The sequence below is a fragment of the Brachyhypopomus gauderio genome, chromosome 13 (assembly GCF_052324685.1).
Source record: "Brachyhypopomus gauderio isolate BG-103 chromosome 13, BGAUD_0.2, whole genome shotgun sequence".
NCBI lineage: Eukaryota > Metazoa > Chordata > Actinopteri > Gymnotiformes > Hypopomidae > Brachyhypopomus > Brachyhypopomus gauderio.
Window position 1 is genome coordinate 22,304,724 of NC_135223.1, and position 9,158 is coordinate 22,313,881.

At 39.7% G+C, this 9,158-nt stretch overlaps 1 long non-coding RNA gene across 1 annotated transcript; it reads right to left on the reverse strand.

Annotated features, from left to right (window-relative positions):
- Positions 1–342: 342 nt before the first annotated feature.
- LOC143473677 (uncharacterized) lies at positions 343–1,919 on the reverse strand. Its single transcript, XR_013120604.1, has 2 exons — positions 1,038–1,919; positions 343–915 (listed from the first exon to the last, which is right to left on the reverse strand). It is a non-coding gene; the product is annotated as an uncharacterized LOC143473677 (long non-coding RNA).
- Between the last annotated feature and the right edge of the window lie 7,239 nt (positions 1,920–9,158).

The window sequence follows — 9,158 nt, forward strand, 5'->3', positions numbered from 1 at the left end:
TACTTACACATATTTCTAAGTCCGTCTAAAGAAAAAAAGGTCTACTGGATATATAAGTAAATAATCGTTTGGTGTTATAATTAGAAGATAATATCTGTATTGTTTGGTCATCTACTGTGTCAAAATAGTTGAAATGAATAGTGGGCAAGGCATGAGTGATGTGTGATGATGCTGCCAGGAAACTGAAACTCACTCTGACTGAGAGTCACCCCTGTAGCAGGTGACACCCGCTAGAACGAACAAAAGGTGTTTACTGTGGGCCGCAGTTTGGACATCCCTGATTTAGTGCATGAAGCCAAGAGACCAGTGTGAATTCTGTTCTGTATCCATGTCACACACAGATATAGTGCAGACATCAGCACTGATCCACACTGGCCATAAATTTCCATATATTTTAAATATTCAATTTAAATATGCAAGTTCATTATATTCACTGATGGAGTATTAGGAATTTGCGATGATGCATGGTGATTCGTGTCAATTTCAAAACATTCTGTTGAAGTGAGAGACTTTACTGCTTACAAACATGTACACAAAAGTTTGAACCAACAGATTCTGATGCATATCTTTTCTGAAAACTTCATTCCCACATGAGCTAAAGCAAATAATTCATTATGAGGGTGTTTATATTGAAATGTAGAACCCAAAACAGCCCTCCTTCAGCATACATTCAAAGTCTGTTTTCAAAAATCCGGTAGATCAGACAAGACAGAGACACCGATGTGTTGTGAAGTTCATTTTCTTTCTTTCCTCCACTGTTGTTGTCTGGCAAAAGACAGAAGCAATGAAGCAGCTGTTCTGATGCCTCTGGGTCACACTTAACACCGCCTGCATGACATAATGCTCCAACCCAATTATAGTGTTATCCTCTCATCACCTTAAAACATCCAGTGAACACTGCACAACAGGATATTTCTGGAAAAGCGTTAAACAGCGACATAAGTGCTTTGAATGCTGCCAATTCCATTTAAAGTTTCATGCGAGACTGTACATAATTGTTTGAATAATGTAGGGTGTTTGTTATTGTATTTACTCACCTGTAACGGTGGGGTGCTTGGAGCTGGACACGTGCAATAGAGAGAAAGATCCAGCAGGAACTGGGCCGATATCCCTATTTAGAGTTACCTTGCCCACACGAAGGGTGCTTGATCGATGCGGCATCTTAACTAACCGTAAAACACAGACCACAGAACACTAGAGAGAAACCAAGATAATCAAACAAGACACAATCGCAAAGGAAGATACTAATACATCTTAAAAGGTATACAGTGTTTACAGGGAACAGAGAACATAGTACACAAGCTTAGTACAGTCTACACAGAACTATCCTGGATACTACAAGCATGACAATATACATCAAGACAACTAACAATGACCTACATAAACATAACTACAAAAGGGAGAAACTAGCTGATAACAATCACAAACTGAGACATGACATGTACACAGTTCAGAGGACCAAAAGAGAAAAACAAAGGAAATCAACCCAAAGCTGTTACTGGAAAAAACAACCAGAAAGTACCACGGCAAATCAGAATAACTTTAAATAGTGACCCACACCCTATGCACAAAAAAATAATAGGAATATATACTACCAAATGACCAAATAAACTAGAAACAGGTGATTACAATGACAAAGGGGGAGGAGTAACTAATGACACGGGCATGCCAGGAGAACAAATGGGAAGACCAAACATTAGCACATGGAAAAACACAACGAAGACATGACTGACAGGAGGGGGGCGGAGCTAGACGTGACATCACCCCAATGCAAATGTTTTGTGCAAGTATGTCTTATCTCGTTTATCTGATCCCAAACTGAAATAAAAATATTTACTTTTTGACTTCTATTCCATAGCCCAGCGTAAGTCAAGAGAATATGCATAGCCAACATTATTGAAGTCTTGAATGCTGCAACAGCCTGGTTTTGGGTACTTTACAGAAATCTGATGTTGGTAAATATATAGCTTGTTCTTTACTAAGGTTATGCTATAAAATCCATATCACTCCTTTACTATTCAGTTCAATTTCATTTGTTTCAATTCTTCAATTTATTAAATTCAAATTTATACTGTTTATCTTCAAGACTGAACTGAAAACGTTTCTTTTATCTGCATATTTTCATAATCTAACATAATAGCTTGTTGTGTTAACATGCTTTTGTTTGGATTGTTATATTTCTGTTGAGTTAATTTTGTCTTTTCTGTTTCTTTGTTTTTGTTTTAGTTTGGTTTGTTGCCATTTTGTTTCTGCATACATAGAGAGAGAGACAGAGACAGAAACAGAGACAGAAACAGAAACATTAGGAATCAGAGAGAAGTATATCTGTATAAATTACATTGCCAAAAGCCAGTAATCATAAGGACAGAATCAGTGGTCCTTATCTACCTGAAAGAACAGAGAACATCAGGCTATTTTACTCTATGTATATGGTATGGTAATATACCAAACAGATATTAAATATACAATGTACACACACACACACACACACACACACACACACACACACACACACACACACACACACACACACACACACACACACACACTTTCTCTCACATAGATTTATACACACACATCAGCAACAGAGGTCATATTTTGAGGCAACATATATGACTTATTGCCATTTGATTCTACAATGTCAACCTGTAACTGTATTATCATTCTTTCTGTATCATTCTTTCTAACCATGACACTTCATTTAACTTCACTGTAATCCCTCTGAATAGTGATGCAGAGAGACAAAGGGAGAGAGACACACACAGGACAGAATGAGAGAAGAGAGAGAGAGAGAGTAGAGAAAGAGAGAAGAGAGAGAGCAAGTGAGAGCCATGCCCACACACCAGTCCCTGTAATCAGAGCAATGTTCTCAGCTTCTGGAGGACTTTGACACAATTTCCTATTGTCAGTTTCTGATTAAGTAAATGATATGACTGAAATTGACAATAAACGTGCAAACGTGTAGTCTTTCAGGGTTTTATTAGAATGAAGAGACCTTGCATTTATATATAATAAAAGGCTTAGCAGAGACAATTACTCATGTTTAATGTTACTATTAGTGTCATCAGCAGACCAGTCTCAAATCTCTGTTTTAAAAAGTACTTATGATTGTTCCAGGCTTTACTAACTGAGGGTACAGCATATTTCTACAAGACTGTGAAATACAGGAGAATGCTAAGTTCTTTGTAAGGAAAAGGAATGAGACACCCGGAGACATCTGATAGTTTAGCATATGCACTAAGTATGTATTAGACGTCATTTACCTCCGGGTGTTTTTTCGCTGTTCAAAAACTGAAAATATCAAGCTTTATTTCCATCCCTGGACCCCCTATTCCATGCAATAGCATGCATACATACATGCATGTGTGCATTTACACTTTTAAACAAAGCCTATAAAAAAAGCACATTTAAATTCAGCTGCAGAGAAGGAAAAAAATTATGGGGAATAGCAATATTTCATGGATTTGTAAGATAACCAGCCCTAGAAGCATTATTAAAATGAAAGGGTTGTTTCCCAGATTTTTATGATTAGAGTAATTGAGCTTCTGAAGGAAAGCAGCTCACAAAGTATTAAATTCACTTCTGTTGAATATATCCTGAGGATAGAAATATGGTTAATGGAATTTTGCAGTCACTGGTGACTTTTAATAAGGTTTGTGATGAGTGGAGCTCAACCCTGGACCACCTTAAACAGCGATCAGCAGTGACCCTCCTAGATAAGAGCACATGGCAATTTGCATGCCTCATTTACCAGCCATTTCCTTACATTGTTTGTGTTAGCTTCATGGCTTGGTTACTGTCTAATTAATCACTACCAATTACCCCTGAACATAATGGGAATCAGGCAAGACTAAGGGCATGTGAATGTGAAGATGAGACTAGCTTACTGGAAGCTCCAGGTAGATAGAAAGTTTGACCTCAGCTGAAACTTTCCAGATTTGATCAGTTTTGGAATTATGTTCAAATTAACAATGATAGTTTATGATTGCAATGATCATTTACAGAAATTTCCACCATCTGAGTAAGGTCTAATACTTCGTAGTATCTTGTGTGTATGACACGAGGCTGAAGCGATTGCAAGTCTAAGCTTGAAGGAGAGATTTAGGCCAAAAAGAGTCACATGGGATCAAATCACAAAAAAAAGAAAGGAATCAGGCACTGTTTCATTGACAAAGACATTCGACATGATACAGCATGAGCAGCTGCGGATAACAACGCTTGAGATGGGTGTCCCCACACACCGGCTCCAACTGCTGAAATCCAAATCTGTACATCCAACAATGACCATGAGGACAGCCAATCACACATCAGCATGGTTCATCATCAGAAACGTAGTACGACAAAGATGTAACTTCTCACCATGTCTATTCAACACCCCGTGAGAAGAGGGAAGTGCTACAAGAATGGGGGGATTTAGGATTGGTGGAAGGACTATATTGCAGGTATGCTGAGAACATGGTCTTATTGGCCACATCACGAGAAGATCTACATGAACTGGTATGTCGTACTGTGAAAGTAGCGCAGGAACGCCATTTGAGTCAAGTGGAAAGTCACGAAGGGCAGTGGGAATGGTGCTGATGATCAAATGGACAAATATATGGAAAAACAAGTTAATTTGCACAATCACCACATTACCATTGACTTGGTCTGGCCAGAAACAACACCTGAACTTGAATCCTGGACACTGAAGAAAAATGAAGAAAGATATATTCAGGCTGTTGTTGCATCAAATGCATTAGGAAGAGCTCATGGACAATGATGATAACAACTGTGCAATTCTACAAGATGGGCCTACCAGAAAAGGAGGTATTACGCCACATTAAATCCCACAAGTTACATTACTGTGGGCATGTGATGAGGCACCCACATTACATAATTGGAGGAAGCATTATGACAGGAGTATAGATGGCGTCAGAAAATATTGAAGACCAAGGGTAACTTGGATGGACAACATCTAAATGGGAACTGGCTTCTTGGGGTTGAGTCTGCTACAAGCAACATGAGACAAAGTGCACTGGAAAGACTCATCCATGCAGGCAGCCAACCATTGTGAAGTGATGATGGCTTTATGACATGACCAAAAAAAAATACTAAAAAAAAAAACTAATTGCATAAAATTAAAAAATCTTGTGGAGATTAACTTTCCATTATCATACTGGAGTATCATAAAGTTTTAAATATTTATCATATTATCTAATTTTTACATAATTACATAACGATATTTACATAATATTTGTCATTATATAGGCCAATATATAAAAAGCAAACTCTACAAGTTTAAAAATTAGGTTTGTCTTAATTTCTTTGTGTTGTGTCATAGTACAGCCCCTGACTCCTCCCCTTGGCTGTGTGTGTGTGTGTGTGTGTGTGTGTGTGTATTCGTTCTTCTGTGTCTGCATCCACCCATAGCTAGCTTGTTTAGTCGTTTCACCTGTCTCTTATCTCATCACACCTGTTATGTGTCATTGTCTGTTCATTTAATTGTATCTATGTGTTTGTCAGTCATTGTTCCTGACTTACGTCTTAGTAGCCTACGTGTTGTTCATGTAATAGCGCTAAAAATGCTGTTTTCTCATTAAATTACTCACTCCCTGTTACATATTGAAAATTACATAAATGAATAACCTGCTAAAAGCATGGGGCCATCACTTCCTTTGTGGGTTTCATAGAATGAGCAAGGAAGAAAAAAATATGTTTTGGGAGCTGGGGAATATTCTGTGGTCTCCAGGGAAGAAAGACTCTTTCAACAAAACAACAAAGGGGCATTTCAATCAATCTCTTTCTTGTGACCAAAGAATGGATTACTTTGAAGTCCTCTCCTTTGATGACTTTAATGTCTCTTGCTCAAAACTATAACTAATAAATATATATTGTTAGGATAGTTAGAAATGTAGAATGCTCATTAAACCCAGAATCTATCAATCAATCAATCTATCTATCTATCTATCTATCTATCTATCTATCTATCTATCTATCTATCTATCTATCTATCATTAATCAAACCCTGTGTGTGCAATAGACACAGCAAGACGGAAAGAGTGAGAGTAATTTGAATTTAACAATTATAATATTGGATTGGTAAGTGAAGGGAATGTAGAAAGCCTCTTGATCATGTTACAAACGCTGCATACGCAGACCTGCACCAGCACCATCTTTATGAGATCAAATATGTACTGCATGCTACAGTTAGAAAGTGTTTGCTACAGCACTGATTAGTGCTATGAAGGACTATACTATAATTGAACTATAACTGGAGATGATACTATAAGGATCTACAATGCTTTGCAAAAGTCTTAGATTTTAGTTCACAATTTCAAGTGAAGGGGTGACACACGAGTGAAAAAAGGTTTATAATAAATAAAGCAATGAAGGACTGGTTGAAGAGCAAACTGAGGACAAAAACATAACAGAAAAACAAGTAGCCTCCTTAAAATGTAAAAAAGATGAATGAAAGTCTGAGTAATCTCAGAATGAAATAGTTCATAATCTATGAATGGAGACAATCAATGCAAAGCACTGACTAGATGATCCTGTGGGCATAAGTTGGGAGGATGTAATGAGCTGCAGGTGTACCTGATAATTAATGAATGAGTGCTTGTGATTGTGATTGGTGGAGTGACTGGTGACTGATTGGCTGAATCCACCCCATCCTACACTGACACCTGCATGACCAGGGGGGTGTTCCAAGAAGCGGGTTAAGCGAGAAAACCCGGGTAAGTTAACTCAGAGTTCACGGAAACTCGAGGTTTTCCGTTGCAGAAAACGAGCTTAGAGAGAACCGGAGTCAGTTACTATAGCAACTTATGCTCAGTGGCGGACTTAGCAATTTGGGGGCTCAAGGCGAATTTAGCTAGGGGGCCCATCAACATTAATATGCGAGAAATAAGTTCAGGTTCACACTACACGATTTTAGGCTGGTTTTTCAGTCGCCGACTGTTTTTGTAGATCGCCGACAGAGGCGGAGGCAAATCGGGGATCATTCGGCGCTCGCTCAGTCGTGTAGTGTGAACTGCTGAAAGACGCTCGCCGAGCCGTCGCCGAGTGGTCGCCAACTCATCGCAGACGACCGGCAGATATCTAGCGTTTAATATGTAGCCCAGTCGGCGACTGAGAGTCAACAGCAGCGTCTAGCTCAGGGGTGCCCACAGTTTTCAGCTTGCGAGCTACTTATAAGATGACCAAGTCAGAAAGATCTACCGGGGTGGCGGCGAACGTAATTTGTTGAGCGGGGGGGGGGGGGGGGGTGGCGAACGTAATTTGTTGAGTGGATTGCAGATTGGCTACCGTGAATGTCAATCAAAATACAACCGTCAGTGCAGATGTGCGATTCATCTACTACTATTTTATGTGACGCGATCTACGCACATTCCTTCGAGCACCCCTGGTCTAGCTTCATACAACTTTACTACAACACTGTGTTACTGGGACAGCACTGGAGAAATAGTGCGATTGACTATATATATGTTCACTGCAACGGAGAGATGAAATAATTCTGGCAATTTGGGACTATGCAGTGGTTAAACGGTACAAAAAATAATAATAATAACGAAAATGTGGAGTACATGTACATTGTTTTTATCTTCTTCGTGGTGTTGCTGGTTCTCGCGAGTGTTTCGTTTTCGTGTTCTCGTGTTTTTGGACGGCAGCCAGATGAGTCGGCGATTCCCAAGTCGTGTAATTCGTGAGTCCGCGTCGCTGATCAGTCATGTAGTGTGAAAGCCACAACAACTGAGAGACTCGCGATTACAGCACAACCAGTCGTGTAGTGCGAACGGCACAAAAACCTGACGACTGAAAAGTCGTGTAGTGTGAACCTGGCTTTAGCTAGACAAGGGGGCCCTACAGTGGGAGGGGCCCAAGGCAATTGCCTAGCAACGCCTCTATGCAAAGACCGCCTCTGCTTATGCTCTGAAGCTAACCTGCTCGCTGGCAGGTTAACTTGGACCTGACCCAGAGTTACAAACACGTCATCATGACGTGTCCTTTCCTCGAAGATCACGTGGATATTGAAACTCAGTTTATTCGCTGAGTTCTTCGTCGGGAACGCCTTATAAAACCCCGAATAGACATAGGCCTACTATCATTTTCGGATTATTTTTTTAATGAACGTTATCGTTTTCAGCACAATCCATTACTTACATCAATAACTTTATTATTATAATAACATTTCAAATATTACACATCGCGGATCAGCCCTAAATTCTCTCCAGATTGTTATATATCGGTCTTCGTTTTTTGCTAGTGGAAGTGTTCTTTATAGTGTAGGAGATGCGGAATCTGTCAGCAAAGCTATGTCGGTCTGTCCGAAAACTATGTCCGGCATTAAAATGACTAGTGCCCGGTTTTGTGGTGTTTCCTGGGCATAAGCCAGTTATGGACATCAAAGAGGAATTCCACAGCATCATTGGTTTGTCTTTAATTCACACGGACAATAAAGAAATTAAGCAAAGGAGAAGCAATATATAACGAACTTCATTCCATTTACATTTTAAGGATTTCCTAGAGTGATTGGCTGTATTGATGGAACCTACATATGCTACCTATTCCAGCACCATTAGAACATGAAAATTCATCCATAGCATTAATGTACAGGTACTAACCTTTATCATCCTTAATGAATAATGTACTTATCTTTAATGGTAACAAAAATAACGTAGCTATTGTAACTGACCATTCTTCCCATTAAGATCATATGTGATGCTTCCCACCTCATCACAAATGTTGAAGCCAGATTGGCCAGGATCCATGTATGATTCCACACTGTACAACAAATCTGAACACAGTAGGCCTGCGGTAGTTTTGCTAGTTGTTCACATGCAGTGTAATAGTTAAATCATTGCAAACCCTAGTGTGATTATAGGACATGACGGCCTCCTTCATGGAGACAGAGGGTATCCCTGCCTGTCCTATAGGCCTACCTTATGACTCCCTATTCAGATCCTGCACCTGGACCACAGTCCCACTACAATCAGGCCCACAGCAAAACCAGGGCAAGAATTTAAATGACCCTAGGAATCCTTGAGGCCAGGTTCCAGTGCCTGAAGGAGGTCAGAGTTACCCCTGATAGGGTGTGCCACATAATAAAGGCATATGTGGTATTACACAACATTGCAACCATCCAGGAAGAGCGACAGCCTACCATCTCTGACATGCCCACA